This window comes from Hylobates moloch, unplaced genomic scaffold (genome assembly GCF_009828535.3).
Source record: "Hylobates moloch isolate HMO894 unplaced genomic scaffold, HMol_V3 SCAFFOLD_18, whole genome shotgun sequence".
Classification (NCBI taxonomy): Eukaryota; Metazoa; Chordata; class Mammalia; order Primates; family Hylobatidae; genus Hylobates; species Hylobates moloch.
Window position 1 is genome coordinate 7,034,029 of NW_026652293.1, and position 23,576 is coordinate 7,057,604.

The 23,576-nt window shown below is 42.5% G+C and overlaps 1 long non-coding RNA gene across 1 annotated transcript in view; it reads right to left on the reverse strand.

Moving 5' to 3' along the window:
• Positions 1 to 15,975: 15,975 nt before the first annotated feature.
• LOC131381845 (uncharacterized) overlaps positions 15,976 to 23,576 on the reverse strand; it is a 35,275-nt gene continuing 27,674 nt past the window's right edge. The window contains exons 2-4 of the long non-coding RNA XR_009210834.1: positions 21,589 to 21,724; positions 19,286 to 19,415; positions 15,976 to 17,327 (exon numbers count right to left, since the gene is read on the reverse strand). This is a non-coding gene — a long non-coding RNA (uncharacterized LOC131381845). The remainder of the gene's footprint in view (positions 17,328 to 19,285; positions 19,416 to 21,588; positions 21,725 to 23,576) is intronic.

Consider the following 23,576-nt stretch of genomic DNA (forward strand, 5'->3'; position numbering starts at 1 on the left):
TAACCCTGCTGAGCCTGGGGAAGCTTAGAAGCACCTGGCAGGTGGTGATCCCTGCATCCACCTGCTGCAGTGGAAGCCAATAGGAGTGAAGCTGATGGCGCTAGAGCAGGGACTGAGCCTTTGCCAAGAGAAAAACACATGCAGACTCTGTTAGTCTTGAACACACTTTCTCTTCCAGAGGATTCCTCCCAGGGAACTCCCAGAGGAGGAGGAAGTGCCAAGGTCGTCCAAGGTCCCTGTTAAAGAAAAACTCTAATGGGAGAGCAAAAAGAACCTTTGGCAAAGACAGCTCTACACCTGAAAGCCGCAGGCATCGTAACAATGATAACAGCAGCAACGATTGCTTATATGGCGTTTACTATGTGTGAGACACTGCTCCACATGCTTTACGGACTTGAACTCATTTAATCTTATGTCCAGTAGAACCTGCTTCACTGTGGCTCTTTACAGGTGCCAGGTCCTGTTGCTAATCTGGTATTTCGATAGTATCATTTTAACTTCCAGAACCTGTCATCGTCATATCACACATTGATTCAACAGATTGAGCACCCACTATATCTTATACACTATGCTATGGTCTGGGAATGCAAAATGACAACAATTTCATCCCCTGAAGAGCTGAGAATCTCGTGGGAAAGACAGGCAAACAGAGGATAATCCATTACAGTGGGATAAGTGCTTTGAAAAGGGAAAATAAAGCGTGCTGTGGAACACAATAGAGAGACAGTAATGCAAACCAAGTTGTGTGGGGGCAGGGGATATCACAGAAGGCTTCTAGGTAGAGGTGACACCTTGACTGAGTCTTTGAGGATACATGGAAAAGAACAGGCACACAGGATGGAGCCCTAGAGATGGTCAATGATAGCACATTGTGGGAAACACATGTTGGTCAATATGGGCAGAGTTTGAAAGTAGGGTGGGGAGGGGGCAGCCGGAAGCCATGAGAAAAGCTGACAAGACTCTCAGAGTTGTGCTAGAGGAATCTCACTGTGCCAGTCCACAGCTATTCTTTAATCTCAGCCAATGCCACAGTAAAGTAGAGGCCCACTGTTCTCACCCAGCCATGCCCACATTTCAAATTCATCAGCAAATAAATGATTGCTATTATTTGAAGCCGCTGTTGTGGGATGGTTTGTTTTTCAGCCACAAATTATCAAATCACTTTAGAGGTGAGGGCAGCAAGGAGGGCTAAGTGGAAATGACAAGCTTCAACACGGGTGCCAATATCTTGATCCTTCTGGCCCTTATGTTTGGTTAGAAGCAAACATTGTTTGGCTAACATCTGGAAGTCAGTTATAACCAGCATATGATTCTAGATGGTGCTAGTAGCTCTTTAGGTTCCAAATATAGAACATATCCCTCAGAATCTGGAGATAAGAATAGAAATGGGTTGGTATGCTGGTATCTTGAAGATTACAGACTGGTAAACTGATGTCAACCTCAAGTGGGAGGGTTTGTAATAGCGGACCACAGGCCTTCATCCTTTCCCTTGTCTTAGCAATGATTTTTATCGATCACTCAGATGAAGTTTAGGGGGGCCATATTTATCAAAGTCACTAAATACATGAAGCTTGGAAGGCGAGTGAGCATATGGAATGACAGGATGAGGATCCTAAAATATTTTGACAATCTGGAGCAATAAGCTTAATCCAACAAGATAAAATTTAGGAGGTATAAATATAAGACTCCATGGTTGAATATGAAAAGAATCCTTCACAAGTATAGAAGGAAAGGGGTATGGCCCAGTCACAGGAGATATGAGACCCACCTAAGAATTCAGGCTTTGGGGTTAGATAGACACAGGTTTACATGTTAGGTACACCTGTTAGTAACTGAGACCCTTGGAAAATTATTCAAGCTTCTCTTAGTCTTTCCTTGCAAGAATTAGAGATAATTCCTATAAAGGACCTGGCAGTTTCTGGCAAAAGTAAGTGCTCAATAAGCGGCCAGTGAAAGATATAAGTTGCTTGTAATAGTGTTGAGTCTCTACATAGGCCAGGAAAAATCTATCCAAAAGATCTCTCTCCAATGGCAGAAATGTTCTCTAATCTGAACTCTCCAATATGGTGGCCTCTAGCCACAAATTGCTATTGAGTTCTTGGAATGTGCCTATTGCAACTAAGGACTGAGTTTTCCTTTTTTTTTTGAAATGGAGCCTTGCTCTGTCACCCAGGGTAGAGTTAGTGCCACATCTTGGCTCACTGCAACCTCTGCCTCCCAGGTTCAAGCAATTCTCCTGCCTCAGCCTCCCCGGTAGCTAGAACTACAGGCACACACCACCATACCGGGCTAATTTTTGTAGTTTTAGTTAAGAGATAGGGTTTCACCATATTGGCCAGGCTGATTTTGAACTCCTGACCTCATGTTCCACCTGCCTTAGCCTCCCAAAGTGCTGGGATTACAGGCGTGAGCTACTGCACCCAGCCCAGTTTTACATTTTAACGGTAATTAATTTAAATTTGGATGGCCACTTGTGGCTAGTAGGTTATTATATTGAACAGTGTGGGTTAAGATGATGTTAAGAAATGCTAAATTCTGAGACAGGAGGATTGCTTGAGCGCAGGAGTTTGAGGCCAGCCCAAGCAACACAGCAAGACCCATCCCTTAAAAGAAAAAAAAAGGTGGGTGTGGTGGCTGACACCTGTAATCCCAGCACTTTGGGAGGCCAAGGCAGGCAGATCACAAGGTCAGGAGTTCGAGACCAGCCTGGCCAACACAGTGAAACCCCATCTCTACTAAAAATACAAAAATTAACTGGGCGCTGTGGTGGGCGCCTGTAATCCCAGCTACTCGGGAGGCTGAGGCAGGAGAATCGCTTGAACCTGGGAGGCGGAGGTTGCAGTGAGCCAAGATCGTGCCACTGTACTCCAGCCTGGGTAACAGAACTAGACTCTTGTCTCAAAAAAAAAAAAAGAAAAAAGAAAAAGAGAAAGAAGAAAGAAAGAAAGAGAAAGAAAGAAAGAAAGAAAGAAAGAAAGAAAGAAAGAAAGAAAGAAAGAAAGAAAGAAAGAAGAAAGAAAGAAAGGAAAGAAGAAAGAAAGAAAGGAAAGAAAGAAAGAAGAAAGAAAGAAAGAAAGAAAGAAAGAAAGAAAGAAAGAAAGAAAGAAAGAAAGAAAGAAAGAAAGGAAAGACCAAACTCTCAACCAAAGTAAGATCTGGAGCAGAGAGACAATTTTCACTTTTCTTTATAAACTTCTAAATGGGTTGACTTTTTATTGTAACAAAAGTGTACAACTTGATAAGCTTTGGCATATCCAGACACCCATAAAACCATCACCTCAATTAAACTGTGAACATACTCAGTAGCCCCAGCAGTTTCTCCTGCTCCATTTTAATCCTTCTCTCCTGCCCTCTCACCCACATCCCCACTCCAACCCTGCTCAGGCAAGCACTAATCTGCTTTCTGAAAGTATAGACTAATTTGGGTTTTCTAGTATATTATGTAAATAGAATCATACAGTATGTAGTCTTTTTTGTCTGGTTTCAACTGAACATAGTTATCTTGAGATTTGTCCATGGCGTTGCATGTATGACCAGTTAATTTCTTTCTAATGCTTAGTAGTAGCCATTATATGGCTATGCCGCAATTTGTTTGCCCATTCTCCTTCTGATGGACATTTGAGCTATTTCCAGTTTATTGGCCCAGAATATGGTCTGTCTTGGTAAAGATTCTGTTTGCACTCAAAAAGGATGAACATTCTAATATTGTTAGGTAGAGTGTTCTATATATGTTAATTAGGTCAACTTGGTTGACAGTGTTAAGTCTACTATATCCTTGCTAATTCTCCCTACTTATTCTATGGATTATTGAGAAATGGGTATTGAAATCTTCTACCACAATTGGCCGGGCGTGGTGGCTCAAGCCTGCAATCTCAGCACTTTTGGAGGCTGAGGCAGGTAGATCACTTGAGGTCAGGGGTTTGAGACCAGCCTGGCCAACATGGTGAAACCCCATCTCTACTAAAAATACTAATATTAGCTGGTAGTGGTGGCACACGCCTGTAATGCCAGCTACTCAGGAGGCTGAGGCAGGAGAATCGCTTGAACCCGGAAGGCAGAGGTTGCAGTGAGCCAAGATTGCACCAATGCACTCCAGCCTGGGCAAAAGAGAAAGACTGTCTCAAATTAAAAAAAAAAAAAAAAAGAAATCTTCTACCATGATTTTAAATTTTTCTATATCTCGTTGTAGTTCTGTGAAGTCTTATCTACTTTAAAGCTCTGCTATTAGGTGCATAAACACTTAAGACTGTTATGTCCTCTTGATAAATTTACTTCTGTATCATTATGAAATGACCTTCTTTATCCCTGGTAATATGCCTCTCTGAAATATGTGTGATATAGATATAGATAAGATTTCTACCTCTGGATAAATAGGTAGACATGTATAGATAGCCAGCTTTCTTTTGACCATTATTAGTGTTACTGCACAAAAGTGGCTTGCTGCTGGATGTGCTAGAAGCCAATATGATGACATTGAGTTTTTGAGAAAAGAAAAGCTTTATATTGCAAGTTGACTCACAAGAAAATAAGAGTGTCAAGCTCAAATCTGTCTCCCTGTGCTGGCTTCAAGACAACAGTTTTATTAGGAAAAGTTCTGGGGGTGGATTCTGAGATTAGTAGGTGATTGGTGGAAGGAAAGGGGAGGTCTGGAAAGTCCTTAAGCATGCGCAGTTATCTCTTCATGCTAGCTCACAGGTCATATGTGCAAATCAGGAGGAGTTAGTATGACACATACGGTGGAAATTTAGGCTGTGATGTCATCAAGCTCATTCTGTGCAAACTCCAGTAGGCCATCTTGGTTCCAACTGATTTCAGCCAGTTTTTTTTTTTCTTGATATCAGAAGCCAAGGGAGTTTCAGCGTTTCAGCAAGTTGCTTCTTATCTGATATCCTGCCAACTCAAGAGTTTCTGTTAGTTACTGGTTTCTTACTCTTTGGTGCACAGTTTCAGTTTCAGCTTTTCAGCAAGTTGTTTCTTTTCTTATCTGCTATCCTATAAGCCCAAGAATTTAGTCATTGGTTTCTTTAACTCACTGAGGGACAGTTCATTAGCATAGTATATCTTTCTCCATTTTTTGCATTCTTTTACTGTTAACCTATTTGTATTTTTAAAGTATGTCTCTCATATAGTTTGTTCTCATGTATTTTTTTTAAAAATTCAATCTGATTATGTCTCCTTTTTAATGGTCATATTTAGGCCATTTGTATTTAATGTGATTATTGATATGGCTAGGTTTGGGGCTATCCTCTTGCTATTTGTTTTCTATTTGTACCATTTTTTTAAATACCTTTGCCCCCTTTTTCTGCCTTTTGATTTCATTAAATATTTTCATTATTCCATTTTATCTCCTTTGTTGACTTATTATATATAACTTTGTTTTATTATATTAGTGGCAGTGGCTGCTTTAGGGTTTCATATATACCAAATGCTTTTAACTCACCACAGTCTGCCTTCAAATCATACTGTATATTTCATGTAAGGTATAAGAGCCTTATGATAGTGTACTTCCATTTCTTCACTCCCAGCTTTTATACTATTATTTTCATACATTTTACCTATACCTGTTTTATAAATTCCAAAGTACATTATTTTTTAAAAATAATTATCTTTTAAAGATATTTTTTAAATCTTATACATTTACCCATGGAGTACCATTTCCAGTGCCCTTTATTTCTTTGTGTATATTCAAAATTCCATCTGATATCATTTTCTTCCTGCCTAAAGGACATTAACATTTCTTGTAGTGCAAGTCTGCTGGCAATGCATTTTTTCAACTTTTATATGCCTGAAAAGTCTTTATTTCATCTTTATTTTTCAGAGATAATTTCACTGGGTATAGAATTTTAGGCCGGCAGTTTTTTTTTTGTTTTTTGTTTTTCTGTACAGTAGGTCCTCACTTAACGTCATCAGTAGGTTCTTGGAAACTGCAACATATAATAAAAGCATTTTTTTCTCATCAACATTGTAATGAAAAAATGTTGAAGGAAACAATGTTATTCGAGGGCCTGCTGTACATCATTTTGCTAAAAGTTGCCGTTTTCAAGAACCTATTTACAATGTTAATGAGGACTTACTGTACTTTAAAGATACTGCTTCACTGTCTTCTTATTTGCATTACTTCCAATGAGAAATTTGCTGTCATTTTTATCTTTCTTCCTCTCCCCATAGATGTCTCTTTTATATAGTTGCTTTTAAGATATGTCTGGTTATGACTTGCTTGGCATCATTTTCTTACCAAGACTATGTTTCATATAGGATTATGCTACTCCTATTTTGCTGATGTTAATCTCCAAAATCATGGTGGATAATCAGATAAGATTGACCTAACAAACATAGTCATAAATAATAGTAAAAAAAGGAATATTTTTAACTCAGGATTTTAAAAGGACTTTTGTGACTAAATCCACCCAATCCAAAGAGAACTACATACACTTTATTCAGCAGTTAACTTGGCCTGTTAGGAATTCTCAAGAGTAAAATTTTGGCTGCCTGTTCTAATATTTCCTCTGTGGCCGTCTTAAAACATGGTCCCAAAATTCTTTGACATTCTTCCCACTGAGACATGACATCTATATCTCCTGCCCTCGAATCTGGGTTCTGTGACCACTTAACTGATAGAATGCAGCAGAACCAAGTTTTTTTGGTCCAGACATTAAGACTCTGTCAGTTTCTCATTTTCTCTCTCGGGCTGTTTGTTCTTGGAACCCAGCCATAAATGATCCCAAACATCCTGGAGACAGACTCACATGGAAGGTTCACAGCCCACTGCTCTGGCAGAGCTCCCAGAGAGCCAGCCTCAGCCATATGAATGAGATATTTTGAAAGTGGATCTGGCAGTCCTCGTTGAGCTGTTTCAGCTAAAATTCTATGAAACAGAAATGATCTATCTGTACTGAGCCCTGCCCAGATTGTATATTTGTGAGCAAAATAAATGATTGTTGTTGTTTTAGGTCTCTAAGGTTTCAGATGATTAGTGACACAGAACTGTCTCAAGTAAGTAACTTCTGTTGTGATACAGGGTGGTTGCCTCTTTTCTAACTTCTAATCTTCTATTTGACCCAAGGGGTTCCATTCTCTTTTTCTTCTGCATTGACACAGTCCTGTCCTAGTAGGACTCATACTGCTATTCATAGAAAGTAGTTGTGCTTCCACTCTGCATATGTTCAAAGTGAATTTTGTGTGTGTGTGTGTGTGTGTGTGTGTGTGTGTGTGTGACAGAGTCTCACTCTGTTGCCCAGGCTGGAGTGCAGTGGCACAGTCTCGACTCACTACAACCTCCGCCTCCCAGGTTCAAGTGATTCTCATGCCTCAGCCCCTCGAGTAGCTGGGATTACAGGGGGCAGTCACTATGCCTGGTTAATTTTTTGTGTGTTTTTGGTAGAGGCAGGGTTTCGCCATATTGACTAGGCTGATCTCGAATGCCTGGCCTCATGTGATCTGCCCACCTTAGCCTCCCGAAGTGCTGGGATTACAGGTGTGAGCCACCGCACCAGGCCCAAAGCATTCTGATTCCCTCCATTATCCTCTGCAGAATGGTGTTTACCTGTTCTATGTGTTAACCATTGTCTCTTGCTGCTCTTCTAACCTACATACTTGGGTTTGGCATATTCTCTGCCTAAGCAATGTTCTATTAATATTTACTGGCTGCAATCTCTGCTCGTAATTGCCATTCAAACTTACACTTAGTATAGGAGTCTTTATTGAAAACTTCCAATTGTGCATTGCTTGAATCAGTTAGAGTTCAGTCAGGAGATGGAAACCACAACAGTTATTTAAATATATGTAAATAGGTACAAAGATACTAACTAGTTAACTATATCAGTCAGGGATCTTCAGAAAAACAGAACCAGCATCTCTTACTATATACAAATAGATTTATTTCAAGAAATTAACTGATACAACCATGGGGGCTAGCAAGCCTGGAACCTGTAGGGCAGATTGGCAGGCTGGAAACTCTCAGGCAAGAGCTAATTTGCCGTCTTGAGAATTTCTTCTTCCTCCAGGAAACCTCAGCTTTTGCTCTTCAGGTCATTCGACTGATTGAATGAGGCCCACCCACACTATTGAGGGCCATCTCCTTTACTTAAAGTCAATTTAGTGTAGCTCTGCAACATACCTTCACAACAATACCTGATTAGTGCTTAATTAAATAACTAGGTACTACAGCCAAGCCAAACTGATATATAAAACTAACAACCACAGTAACTAAAAAAGTTAAAAGAGAACTCTAAAATATCATAAAGGTTGCAACTGCTGAGAGCCAAGAGGCAAAGAGAAAAGTTTAAAATTATTAAAAATTAGAAACTTAGTAGAGAAGCCCCAAGGAACTGAAACTCAGATCTGTAAGAGGCATTGCTTGGCCAGTGCTTGTTGTCTTATTTCACAGGGAGGGATCCAGGGGATTAGGATCCAAATCTCTGCAGAAGGGACACTGGCTGGCTATTGCTGGTGTCCCAAAGGGACACATGATGAAGCTGATTCTGCAAGTTAGAAAAACTGAAAACTAGATTTAGCTGCTGCTACAAGGAAAAAAAAAATGTTATGATGAAGGAGCTTCTCTGGGGTAGCACTCACAGGAACCACAAGCAGACAGGAAACCCTCAGGAAGCATATAGAAAGGAGAAAACCCCTTGTTCTGCCCCCAGCTTTGAAGTCTCCATCTAGTGCCCCTATTTGCAGAGCCAACTGGCAATGCAGAAATGTGATTTTTAGGGTCCGGGCTCTAGGATCACAAAGCAGACTATAGAAGGGTGGGTTTAGAACTGAGAGACAATAACTGATACAGTTCACCCCTTTGGCTATTGAGCATCCATTACATGGCTCCACAAAAATTTGAACTTTGATACAACCACAAAACAAATTCATTTCCTCCCAATAAAATGCAACTATTCAGCATATAAAACAGGCGAGCATCACCTTCTCCTCAAATTCAGGATTATAAAGTCTCAAGTCATTGTATCCGTCTCTGAGAAATGTTAATTACTTCTCAAATTCAGTCACAGTCCCATCTGAATATGTTTTCTAAAAACCAAATTGCAAAGTTAACTTCCAACAAAACCTGTATAAAATGATATGAATAAGAAGAATAAAATAATTAATATATACAAATACACACACACAGTAAGCAACTAACTAGTCATGAGGCCATAATTGTATTTATAACTTCCTTCTTCCCCTGCCTATTTTATGTTTCCTTTGCCTTTATCCAGCACCATACACAGTTGGGATTTTTTATGTGGTGGGGTAATCCATCTGGCCTCAAGGGTCTGAATCATCAGTGGTTATGCCTATAGCTAGGGACTGGGGAAGTTGTCATCTTCCATTAACTTTTACTATTGGACATGAAAATCCTAAAAGGCACCCCAGAAAATCCCCCTGGGTTTCAGATATAGTCCTCTTTGGACACAAGGAGTGGCAGAAATCCAATTTCACTTTGGTAATCAGTCGCCCCAGTCATAGAGTAACCTTCTTCTTAGTCTGTTGATTTGGCATCATGAGGATCCCCAAATGGCCAAATGGTAGTCTCATCTTCCAAACCGATGGGACATTGATGTATTTCCTGGTAAAGACATTTGTTCCTTAGGAAACAAGACTCCAAACCAACAGAGTTCAAAGGCACAGGGATGAAAAGCAAAAATTCTGTGAGTAGGCTACGAGATGTGAGAGTGTGAAGAGCCAGTCCCCCTTCCACCCCTGATTCCCAGACCTGTGTAGTCTGGCTATGGGAAATATGGAACCATATAGTTGGTTCTATGATTCAAAGTATAATCTACATCCTGTGATGTAGAACCCCATCCTTTCAGACTGTAATCTCCCAACTGGTACCATAACTGAATCTTCAGTAGACCATCAAATCTTTCTATTAAGCCACCTGCTTCTGGGGATTAGGATATGTGGTTGTACCAGTTAATTCCATGAGCATAAACCCATTGCTGCAGTTCTTTTGAAATTACTTTCTTGATCAGTAGAAATGTTGGATGCAGTACACCATATTTTGTAGTCACAGCTGCCAGAAGATTTTTGGACAGGAAAGCAAATCTGTACTCAGAATTCATATCTCCTGCACTAAGGAAACATTTTTGCTTCCCTCCATGATGGAAGGGTTGCACTGTAATCAATCTGCCCCTGGGGGCTTGCTGGGCCTTTTAGGGAGTTGTACCATAACAGAGGCTTAGTTTAGTTGGCAAGCTAGGCATTTAGCAGTGTTGGTATTCAAAAAAGCCTTGACTAGGGTAAGTACATGTTGTTGAATCCATGCATAGTCCTCATCCCTGACATTATGGCCACTTTATGCTCAGGGCCATTGAGCAAGCACAAGAATAGCTGGAGAAAAATATTAACTGAAATCCACAGGATGCGTCATTTGTCCACCTTCAAGAAAAAGATTCTAAGTCTGGAACTGGCCTAGGGCTGCAAATAGAATGAAAGGCAGATCAAGTTTTTGGTTACCAAACTTTTTTTTTTTTTTGAGACGGAGTCTTGCTCTGGCACCCAGGCTGGAGTGCAGTGGTGAGATCTCGGCTCACTACAAGCTCCGCCTCCCCGGTTCTCGCCATTCTCCTGCCTCAGCCCCTAGTAGCTGGGACTACAAGTGCCTGCCACCACACCCGGCTAATTTTTTTGTATTTTTAATAGAGGTGGGAGTCACCAAACTTTTTAGATAGCTCAGATGACATTTTAGTAAGCTGGCCATCTTTTTCATTCCTAGATGCACCATGATCAATTCGCCTCACTAAAAATCTCTAGGTTTCAAAACAGTTTGATTATCACTATGCCCTTTCTGTTTTCTATGGTATTTGTCTTAGTCTATTTTGCATTGCTATACAGGAATACCTGAGGCTGGATACTTTATAAAGAAAAGAGGTTTATTTTGGCTCACAGTTCTGCAGACTGTGCAAGAAGCATTGCACTGGCATCTGCTTCTGGTGAGGGCTCCAGGAAGCATCCAATCATGGTGGAAAGCAAAGGGGACATGTTACATGGTGAGATAGGAAGCAAGAGAGATGCCATGCTCTTTTAAACAACTAGCTCTCATGTGAACAAATAGAGTGAGAACTCACTCATTACTCTGAGGAGGGCACCAAGCCATTCATGAAGGATCCGTCCCCCTGACCCAAACACTTCCCACTAGGCCCCACCTCCATCTCCAGCATTGGGGATCACATTTCAGCATAAGATTAGAAGGGGACAGACATCCAAACTATGTCAGTATTTGCAGTCCCCTTGTCTCTAATGGTTAAATTATAGCATTTGGCCTCTGCTATATGGGAATCTCATCATTTCTATTAAAATCAGAGATCCAACTCAATGGAGGTGTCTTTCACCATCATATCTGGCTTATAGAAGACAGCCACCACAGAGTTTTTCAGAGATGCAAGTGTTACCTTCGTCAATGTGTTTCTTAATGTCTTTATGAAGGGATTGTCCTCTAGGCATTCTGGGGGATGGATCTGAGGTGGGTAGATGTAGAGATTTCATGTGATAAAGTCACTCCATCATTCCTTCCTCCTTAAGTCTTGGATGCCTTCCTCTACATTGTGTCAGAGAAGTTCTAGCATTCCAGCCTTATTGAACATATGCCACCATGGAGTCCAAGGTTTAGTCAGCCAACCAAGAAATTTTAGAGCCACTTCCAGTTGCAAGAGCTAGCACACTAAACCCAGAATGTCTCATAAATACACCCAATAAATTCAATCCAATCCAATGTTATATTCTATCCTCCTTGGTCTAACACCCTTAGAATCTATTCTCACACATATTTGCCAAGATTCTGCCAGTATTTATTAGCAAAATCTTGCACTTCTTTTAGTGTATAAACTATTCTGAGTCAGACTTTGCCCATGCCCTCCAACGCCCAAAGAAACGTGAGATCCGACCCTAATGGTGAGGCGAGTGGCAATAAAGAGAGGTTGGGATGGGTCTTGAGAAGAAGGAGAATTCATTCCCTTGAAGGAAACTGCCCCAAGTGAAGTTGTTATAAGGTTTTTCACAAACGTGGATGGCATGATTGATTCCACACCTGGTGGTGATTGCTGAGCTGCAACATGCAATCTACTGATGAATCTGGGGAAGTTCCTGTCAGACTCATTATAAATGAAGGACAGTATCTTGCAAGTCATTTAATGGAAATTTGTCCTTATCATTATCCTGGGCCCAACCCCACCTCCCAGCTACTATATCTCTTGTTTGAAGCAGGTCTCATCTAATGCACTCAGGCTGCTATGGTACCATCTAGTGCCAATTGAACAACCCGCCTTATACTTTACATGCTACTTACAGTAGATCAAGAGGGCAGATTCACCTTTTCTGGTGATTTTCCTAAAACTAGATAGATGCCCAGAGATTGGTATGGTACTTTTTTAGTCTACAATGGTGCAGTATAAAATCATCTTTTAAAGTCCCTACCAGAGCTTTGAGCTGGGCAGAGAAATATTCTACCCAGTTGGCCAACAGCGTCTTCCCTTGAGGCTGAGCTAAAGTGAAGACCTGCAGGAAAAGCCAGTGGAGGTCAGGCCCACAGACAGCATCTTCTGAAGCTCATGCCCACCGACCCCACACCAAGTACAACTAACAGTACAGACTACAAAGCCTATCACTTATGGAGATCTCACATAGGGACGTGGAAATCATGCATTATTATCCTTTCCTTTCAGATGAGAGCAGTCTTAAGATAATGAACCAGCTTGGTTTTACACAGATAGCAAATAGGAGAGACAGGTATTCCAGCCCAGGTCTGCTGCCTAGGAATGCTGTATCTACCACTCTTCACTGCGTCTAGGTGAAACAGTGGGGGCAACGCCCATGGGGGCTGCTTTGAGGGACATCATGATCAACATACACAAAGACTGTTTGCCAAGAACAGAGAGCAGCTTTTCTCTCTCCCCCTAAACAAGACCTGCTTTGGAGTTCATGGGGAGTAGTACAAGTTTGTTTCCAGAACCTTCTGCCTTCCTTCTCTGTCATACAGAATCCTCATGCACCCTCTTCACTCATGATGCCCCACCCAGGCTGTCCTTTCCTGGCCAGCATCTCTAGCCCCTGAAGCCTCTTCACTACATCTGTCTCTCACCTTCTTTGTTGTACCACAAGGGGTCCTTATTGTCCACAGACCAAATGGGCTGGGAGCCTTTTCTTAGGACTCCTGCTAAGACTTGTGTCGACTGCAGGCACACATACATAGCAACAAGCCCCTCCAAGGTGGATGCTTTGTCCTCATGGCAACAGTTTCTACATTACCGTCTGTGAGTTTAACCTACCACGAGTTTTCTTGTACCTGGAAGTCTTAGGTGCTCCTCACCCTCCCACCTCACTCCATTTACTCTGTCTCAGTGCCAAATCTCTGCTCACCTAGTTTTTTCCTACCTCACCCCAGCATGCATGCACATGCACACACACACACACACACACAAAATTCCCTTCATACCTCTCCCTAATTTTCTGAATTCTATCCTTTCTTCAAGGCCAGTCACTCTACGTGCACAGTTAACTCTACTCTCAGAGCTTCACATCACATCAGTCAATATCTTTTGCTTGGTATGGTTTTTTTTTGCTGTTGTTTGTTTGTTTTTGTTTAGATGGAGTCTTACTCTGTTTCTCAGGCCGGAGTGCAGTGGTGCAATCTTGGCTCACCGCAACCTCCGCCCTCAGGGTTCAAGTGATTTTCGTGCCTCAGCCACCAGAGTAGCTGGGATTACAGGCCTGTGTCACCACACCTGGCTAATTTTTGTATTTTTAGTAGAGACAGGGTTTCACCATGTTGGCCAGGCTGGTTTCGAACTCCCGGCCTCAAGAGATCTGCCTGCCTCAGCCTCCCAATGTGCTGGGATTATAGGCATGAGCCACCACATCCGGCCTATATCAATTTTTATGGCACCAAATTAGGAACCAAAAGCACTATATAGTGAATGTGTTTATTTACCCTTTTAAATATGCTTTCTGCTCCATTTTTTAACATCATAGTTCATCTCTTTAATAGAAAAAAGTGTTTACCATCACCTTAGAAATTATAGTTAAATCAATTCCCATAACTTCTTTCTATATATTTGCTTCTATATATAGTTACCCCATTTCAATGTTTCTTCTTGCCTTCCTCCTACAAATATAAATTGCACACCATTTCTGTGTCATACACAGTGCTAAGACCTGGGAATTCTGTGGCAAATAAAATAAACATGGTCCCTGCTTTTGTGGGGTTCATACTCTAAGAGAAGACAAATGTAACACAAGTAAACACATAAATATATAGCTACAATTTGTGATTAGTGGGCTGAGATAAGGGTGCCAAAAAAAATAAAAGGAAACTTATTTTCAGATAAGTTTCTCTCTTATCTCTTATCTGAGACCAGAGAACATCTGAAGAGGTGATATAAGTAAGCTGAGATGTAATGAGAAAGAAGGAGCCAGGAAAAGAAAGGGTTGAGGAAAGAGAGTTCCAGGTCGAGGGAACAGCATGAGTGAAGGCCCTGAGAGAAGAAGGAGCTTAGCATGTGCACAGCAAGAACTGATCAGTGGCTATGTGACTATGGCATGGTGAGTAGAGGATAGTGCCGCTGGGCTGGGAATAACTGCAGAGGTGGAATCAGGCAAGGTCTTAAAGGTCATAGTAAGGAACTTGAATTGACACTACATGCCATAGGATATGGTTTGGCTGTATCTCCACCCAAATCTCATCTTGAATTGTAGTTCCCATAATCCCCACATGTCATGGGAGGGACCTGATGGGAGGTAATTGAATTATGGGAGCAGTTACCCCCATGCTGCTGTTCTCGTAATAGTGGGTGAGTTCCCATGAGATCTGCTGGTTTTATAAGGGGCTTTTCCCTCTTTGCTCAGCACTTCTTCCTGCCGCCATATGAAGAAGGACGTGTTTGCTTCCACTTCTGCCATGATTGTAAGTTTCCTAAGGCCCCCCCGGCCCTGCAGGACTGTGAGTCAATTAAACCTCTTTCCTTTATAAATTACCCAGTCTCGGGTATGTTTTTATAGCAGTGGGAGACCGAACTAATACCCGTAAGAAGCTGTAAAATTATTTTAAGCAAGAAAGTGACATGATCTGGCTTACTAGACCATTGGATGACATGTAGAGAATGGCTTAGAAGGGTTGAGAGTGGAAGAGATAGGCAAGTTAATAGGCTGTGGCAATGGTCCAGATAAAATATGATATTGACTTGGACTAACATGATACCAGATTGACAGTGGAAAGGGGACCAATTTGTAGTATATTTCAGAGGTAGAATGATAGGACTTGGTGATAATTTGTACCAACTCTAATTTATCCTTATTGTGATACATTTTTTATCAGTTTGCTCAGGGAGAGTCCTGGGAATTGTATTTTCCTAGTGCATACGTTATGAGTGACAATTTACCCAGGCATAGAATTCTCAGGTCACACAACTTCTTTCCTTCACAGATTAAAATACTTTGTTTCATTGTCTTCTCACATTTAGAGTTATGGAAAATAAATCTGAAGAATGCTTGACTTGTTTTCTCCTTGCCTACTTATTTATTGAGTTTTTGTTGTATCTTAGATGTAAAAGTTCTACCTGAATAGATTTGAGAGTAGTAGCTCTTTTCTATCTGCCCAATGTGATGTTATTTAGCCTACCTAGCATTCTTCCCCCTTTCTTCTGGAAGTAGCAACCCCATTTTCCTCTGGGAAATGATCTCTCCCTTATTTGCAGTCCATGTGACTCTGGGTAAAGCTGACCTATCCTCTCATCCCAGGAGTGGGTGTGTGCTGCCGGTGAAATTAAGGCAACAACCCTTCTCAATTGCATAGATTGATTCAAGGGTGAGTACATGACCCAAGCCAAGCCAATAAAAATCAATGAGGATTAACCCAAGGTTAATGGCACATGTATTAGAACTCTCTTTTCCACTGGGATTGGTAAACTGGGAGAATGTAAGTCTGGAGATACTGAATGTCACGCTATAGGAACAACCCTCCCAAGAATGATGGCAACCCAGAGAAAAGCAAGAGCAGCAGGGATGGATTCCTAGTGAACCCTTGGACTTCATTAAGTGAGCCAGCAAAATTCCTTTTTTGTTTAAGCCAGTTTGAACTGAGCCTGACACAACCCAGACTCCTGATGAATACAGTAAGCACATTCAGTTTTTAAAATAAGATTTTACTTAAAGCCATTATATTTTCTACATATGGCTTCTGCTCCAAAAGAGTCTGTTCATTATTTTTAGGAACTCCTGTTACGTGTAGGTTAGCTCTTTGATATCTGTATTTCATGTTTACTCTATTCTTTCATTTTCATTTCTTTATCTTTTGCTTTTGTGTTCTAGGAAATTTATCTTCAGTTTGCCTTTTACTCATTAATTCGGTTTTCTGCAGTGTCCATGTATAAGCTATGGCTTCCATTTTGGAGTTTAATTCAATAACTGTGTTTTCCAGCCTGATAAAATGTTTCTTCCATTTGGATTGTTTCCTTTTTATAATGGCTTGCTCTGGTCACACAGATGTAAATTGTTTTAGCATCTAGCATATGGCATTCTTTGATAAACAGAAAAAAGTGAATGAGGTTATTATTCATTTTTCAGGTCAATGATTTTCCTGATTCTATCACTTAACTCCCCTTAGCTTGCTTTGTCTTTATAGCCTCTACCACCTGGTATATATCTGTATCAAGACCTAGAGCAATGGCTGCACACGTTGGCACTAAAATCTATTTATTGGACATGTAAACGGATCAGTACAGATGTGTTTTCACTCTTAATTTGCTCAAGGTCCCATTGAGAAGGTAAAACTAGCACAAAAAGGTAAATAACCATCCCAGGCAGCTAACTGAGAGCTATCAGAAACACATACATGATTAATAGCTAAATCAATTGTGCCGATACAGGTGTATACTCTAAAATCAGAGCCAGGTATGCAGACAGGAGGAGATCATTTAGTGCTTGAATAATCGGAACAGTGCCCACAGAGGATCCAAGGATTGAAGGGAACTTCGAAGAAGGGTATGATTTAGAAAGGAAGGAGTCTGGTGGATTCTTCTAAAGAGCATTTCTCTGGGATTCAGATAATTTCACCCATGCAGTTAGCACCCATTAGATCCCTGAAAGATACAACTACTTTTCCTATAAGGTAAGAGAATTTCAGGCTCGAACAGAGAATTTTAGATTGAAAAATTCAAGCCCATTTTCTATTCCTCCACCCCCAAACAAAGGTGCGGAAAGCAGTTGAGGAAACAGGCTGAGGTGAGTTTCCTTGTAGCCTTGCTCTCTTGCATCTGTTTGATCCCTGGGTCATTCTCTCAGGCATCTCTGGTCAGAAACACTTTTAAACGCCAAATCTCATCCTCACTGGGTTTGCATTGTGCCTAGAAAGATGGTGACACCAATAAAAGTTTGTTGCTTAAAGACACAGCCTAAGACTCACACAATGCACACTTCATACACACTAATTGCTTCCATCTCTAGTAACTTTCAGCTTCTCATTACCTAAATTATTTCAGTGCACTCAACCTGGGGGTTATCTTCATATAGGGAATCAAAAGAGGTGCCAGAAACAGATAAAAATCAAGAAAACAACAATTTGAAAAGGTTATCGTTGGCATCAGGGAATGTCTGTGTTGGAAAGGATCTCCAGGTTCATTAGCCCCCACTCCCAGCACAGGAACCCTCTTTGTCATGACTTGGACAGATGTTATCCAATTCGCTTCATGACTTTTAAGACCTGGGTGCCACATTCTGCAGTTGTCATCTGCAAACATGATAGGCAGGTGAATGTGGCAAGCAACCCATATTTAAATATACTTGAAGCCCTCCTGGAATTTACACAGCCACATCTTCCCCTGTACTGCCCTACAAGAAGCGTAACAGAAGAAGCTCTTCTGAGCCTCCTGCTATGTTATAGAGAGCAAGAAAGGGAAGGGAAGAGACAGGGCGAAGAGGGAAAGGATGGCTTCATATTGTAGTGTTCAAGCTGGAATAATTTTCCCTCCCACCTTGCTGGAGTGCTTTCCAAGTGCTATTTCCTGGAGCAGCGCCAGATTAGTTGTTCCAGAATTCCCAGGGGGCTTTGCACAGAGTCCCAGACCCCGTCCCTGAGAGTTGAATTTGGTACATCTGGGATGAGACCTGGGCATCTCTATTTGTTAAAGCTTTGGATTATTTTGAAGTGCAGTCCGTTTGAAAGTCACTTTATTAGAGGGCTCTGGACTAGGTCACCCCGTTCCCGGTGGTTGAAAAACCTCATGCAAGCAGATCACTCTTATGTCCTCCGGCAGTTTTCTGTAAGCATGTTTTTGTGTTGCTGAAGGCAGCCCCATCAGCCCCTGGGGGAATAATCCTTTCCTGTTCTCTCCAGCCATACTCTACAGGATCACCTGAGGCCTCTTTATTGCAGCACAGCATCCAGCTTGTACTCTTTGTTGTGGGTTGGCCAAGATGCTGACAGGAACAAAAATGACTTGTTTTTGAGAGTAAAGATACAAGCTTTGACTCAGATGACGCACACATGTTCATGGAGGGAGACTCTCACATCCGACCTACCTTCTTCCGTCCACAGAGAGTCACGTTGCTACTCTAACCACATCACTAATTCCGAAAGATGGGGACTCCTACACAGGGCCTCCAGGTCAATGCCTCTGATTACGGCAGGGAACTGGAAGGCATCCAACCTCAACTTCCTGGTACCCCAAGTTCTCTCAGCAGTAACAGCGAAAGCCCATGGACGTAACTGCATTACAGAAGGCAAGGCCCTCAATGTGTAGACTCTCTGGGGTGCTATTTTAAAAGGCAGACTCTCAAGCCCCACAAAAAGATGTTTTGAAGATCGGAGTGAGGCCAGGAAATACACCTTTTGAGCAAGCAGGACTAGGGAGTTCTGAGTAAGGCTAGTATTTGAACTTTACCCATTTGGGACTGAACCTCAAAGGAAAAAAGGAATCTGGAAAAGGAAATGAAGTCCCCCCCGCCCTTCCAGGGCCATGGCTGCATATGTTCTTGAGATATTGGCCAGGCCCCTTGTTTCTTTGACATTCCCCTTGCTTTCCTGTCCCCTCGTCTTCCTTAACAGGCCTTCTTATCTGCCGGAAGACTGGTCTTTCTTTAAGGCTAGCAGTTAGCCTTGATTGGGGATCCAGTTCTATACATGTGGGCATAGAGAACAGAGCAAGAAGACAGGGCAAGTGAGCAGAACTATACAGGGAAGGGAGGGACAGTGTTGGAAGAGAAGCCCAGGCTTGGAACTTGCCCATGGCGAAAAAAAAAATTGAAAATTTGTACCCTCATTATGTCACCAGGAATTGAAATTAAGTTATGACTCACGACTTACCCATGAAGCTCTTTCCCAATTAGTCTGGGTTGTGTCATCAAAAGACCTGAATTTAAGTCATGACTCCATCACTTATTGGCTTCGTGATCTTGGGAAAATTATTGAACTCTCTGACATCTAGTTTCCTTATCTGTAAAATAGGGGTAATCGCTTGATAAAGGTGCTGTTCGTTTTGATGAGGTGATATATAAAAATGCTCAGCCCAGGTTTTGGCACATGGAAGGCAGAAAAATAAACCACCCTAGATATTATGAATAATATAATTCTGTCCTTTCCACAACTTTCCTCTCACAACCTACTGACTTACTCTAGGCACCAGACAACCTGAATTACTAAGTGTTCTCTAGGGCCCCAATAAGCCATGGGTTTTAAAGTCTAATGGAATGGTCTAATCCCATATCCATCACCAACTCATAAGCTGTGTGACCTTCCTTCCTGGGCCTCTGTTCCCTTCTCTGTGGATCAGTGCCAATACATCAAGTTTCTGCAAAGGCCTGGTGCATTCACTGATGCACACAAGCAGCCCAGGACCATGCTCGGAGCCCCCTGTGCTGCAGCCTCCCCTTCCCCTCCTTCCCTGCAGGCTCCCGTGTTTGTCCATGACTTTCTACAGCGGTGCCTTTGTTCAAACTGTTTCTTCCACCCAAATGTCCCTTCCCTTTTCCTGCTCATTAGAGTTCTTCCCAAAGCTGCCTTCATCCTACCTCAACCCCAACAGTCAAGATACCCAGATAATCACCCTTCATTGACAAATAGAGTATGTATTGAGATTCTGTGATGTGTCAGGCACTGTTGCTCATGACCAGGGATGTAGAGATGATTAAGGTCTAGTCCCCAAGAAATTCAGTCTACTTAACATAAGAACATAAGAACAATGTGAACATAAGAACAAATAACTGTCCTCCAAGGAAGTGGGGGTAATATAGAAGTGACTCAAAAGTGCTGGGACAGCACAGAAGAGGGAGCTCTTGGGTCTGACTCAGGTGGGATGGAGAAGCCTTTATAGAGACACAGACCTTTGACTGGAAGGGTAAGTGATGTTTGACAGGGGGAGAAGGGGGAGTAGTTTGTCTAAGACTGACCCAGAGCCATAGAGTTCTGAGATAGGCAGGTGGGCCAACAGTGCTAGAGGCTGACCAGGAATGGGGAGGGCACAGAGACAGAGCTGGAAAGAGAAGAGGACCAGGTGCCAATGGCCTTGAGTCTGGGCAGGGAAAGGTCCAGGAAGTTGCCTCCATTCCACCCCCGCCTAGGCACATGGGGACAGTGGAGAGCAGATCTGTCATTTCCAAGGAACATTCCAGAGCAGGAGCAGTCCATGGAAATCCCTCATCTCTAGTCCCCCTCATATCATTGGCTAGAAGGCCATGGGCTACAGGCTTGTAATTCAAAGGACACAGGGGTCTGGAGGCAGACTTCTGTTGCTTTTTGTTTTTTTTTAACTACAAATGGACAACTTTCTTTGATTTCTTAAATTCAATTGCAAAATTTAGAAAATCCCACTCCACTAAGGAGAGAGTGAAAGTTAGAAGATCCAGTGCTTTCTGAGGAAGGTTGCAATTTGGGAGTGACAAATTTCACCAGAATCTCAGCATCCAGCCATCTCCCTCCATGAGCCAGAGGTCAACGACCTCAGGCAGGAATAATGTCTTATCCTAAGGCCTTCTGAAATATGTTTCTGGCCAGAGGTGGTTGGTCTCCGGGCTGTGCCTGGTCCTCATGTCCAGCCAACATCATTGCCTTCCAGACCTCAGGGCAACTGGCAGTGGCTACTTACTCACTGCCTCCTGGACTTAGCACACAAGGCCAGGAGGGGCCGGGGCCAATCTCCCCATTCTTTTCCCCATATTTTTTTGTGTTCCAGATATACTAAATGTCTCACCTTCCTCCAGACACAGCAGCTCTTTCACAATGCCTAAAATCTTTTTCCAGATAAATGACTTTATCTGGAAGGGCTTGATCACCATCATTCCTATCTCCTTTCCCCATCCCGGTTCCCTAAACACACGCACACTCATATACTCAACTCCCACTCTCCCTGGCAAACTCCTATTCACCCTTCAATTTCAGTTATGTGTCACTGTTCTTAGCAAAACCTCCCTTGACCATACCCTCCTCCTCTAGGTAGTAAATCACTCTCTCTTTGGGGTCTTACAGCACTTCTTCCCCAACTCTTAACTAATAACACTGTCAAATTGCACAGCAACATATCTGACCATTCATTTGTGACCATCCCCCCTACCCCAACACCACTGCCCTGCCCCCAGGGAGACAATTCCTCCAGGGCAGTGCTGGAGACTTACACATTTCTATCCTCAGCACCCAGCTGAAAGCCTAGTTTAGAGGAAACGCTGTTGACTGATTGATGGTCTTCACCACTACACTGGAAGCTCAATGGCGTATGGACTTTGTCTTGTTCAGTGTTGCGTCCTCAGCAGTCTGGTATGTAGAAGGCATTCAATAAAAATTGGTTGAATTAATTACATTTAATCAAGCCAGGACAATTCAGTGAAATGAAACACTTGGTCAAGTTGCTTAAGTTCCTGAAAATTGATTTATCTGAAGATCATCGATGACTTTGGATAATTATTAAATATATCTTTTTTGTGCAAGCTGTGAAACATATGAAGATAAACAAACTTGCTTATAGATAAGTGGGAGAGGGGATGAGATGTTTATAAAAATAATAGTACACAAGATAGAAAGCAATACATGCCAAGAAGAGAAAGTGCTGTAGGTATTCTGGAGAGAGGTCACTTCCTCCATAGGATTGATCAGGGGGTCTTCACAGAGGACAAGCCATTTAACTTGGGACATCATTGATGATGTTTTCCACCCTGACCTTGGTCCACAGGCAGCCATGTGACCCTGGTCTCCTGGCTATAGCTGATTGGAAAGTAGACAACTGATCTAAGCTGAGCTGTTAGTCTCTGTCTCCCAGTAATTTGGTCTTGGGACTTTAGAGCACTAGTCAGTCTTGGCTGGTCCCTTGAATTAAAGACTGGTAGCCTCTAGAGCTGTGCAGTTGCAGTCCTCTGCAAACTGCTCAGAGATGCAGAGAAAGCTGCCAAGAAAAGCAGAAAGGAGTGACCACATGGCCTCAGAGAGCAAGAAGCTGAGTCCTGGCTTTCTGATGACTTCTGCTCCTGGTTCCAGTCCCTCTGTGTCGTGCAGAAGCTTCCATCCCATGGATATTCTGAGACACCCCAGGCTCCTTACAGTAAATTCCCCCTTTTTGCTGCAGCTAGCTGGACTGTACCATTGCAGCTAGCAACCTTGGTGAAGACTCTTGTTGTGTGAAGAAATGGGCCATGACCAGTATGGGAGCTGATGGGGAAGGGGTATACAGATATGGTTTGTTTGTCTGCCTTTCCACCCTACACTCCCTCACTCACCCTCAGCATGTCCAGTATGGTGACCCCTCCATCTCCCCTAAACCTGGCCAGCGGTCTGGCAATAAGGAACTTTATGACAGACAGAGGCAGTCCTGTCAGTTCATAGGTGTCTGGAAATCCAGTCTTCCAGACTCCTGAAATAAACTGGATATCTATGGTCCCAGAGAATGTCGCCATATCCAGGGTCCCAGTAGCAGAAGTTACTCACCCCACAGAACAGAGCCCCAAAGCACTGGCACACACACATGGATATGTGTGTGCACACGTGTGAGTGGTAAGGAACATGCAGATCTGTGTGGAAATGCTCCCTCAGTGCACATTCTTGGACTCCTGTCAGTGTGTGTAAGCACTGCTCTATGGAGAAAATCATAGAGAGTCATCATTACAAAAAGGTGCACTCAGCTCCTTCTGGTGGCTTTGAGGTCGGCAAAAGTGCACACACGGCAACCTCTTTACAAAAATTCAACCCAGCTACTCTGAACCGAATCACACCCTCAATCAAGGCCTGTACTGTGTGGGAGAGCTCCAGGAGGACAGTGGTGTTTCTCAGGGCGTTGTGGGACTCTGACATTTGGTAAATCGGGTCGGGGAAGAGGGTGGCCAGATTTTATGGGGCCCAGAGGCATATATAATGGGAGGGAGAACTGTCTTTTAAGAAAAAAAATGTGTATATAATTACTTTGGCTGTCGAAAGGACCAATGAAAGTAAGAGACCCTGAAGCTTTTATTAGCACCACAGGAAATTGACTTGGGGGTGGGAAGGTGGGAGCTTAAAATTAAACCCCACTTTCCTTTGCTCTGTCCTTGTCATTTCTATACAAATTGAAGCCCCCAAGGACTGCAGTTCCACAACTGCACCACTTCCCTTGCAGAGGGGATGCCTGGGCTGTAGTGTG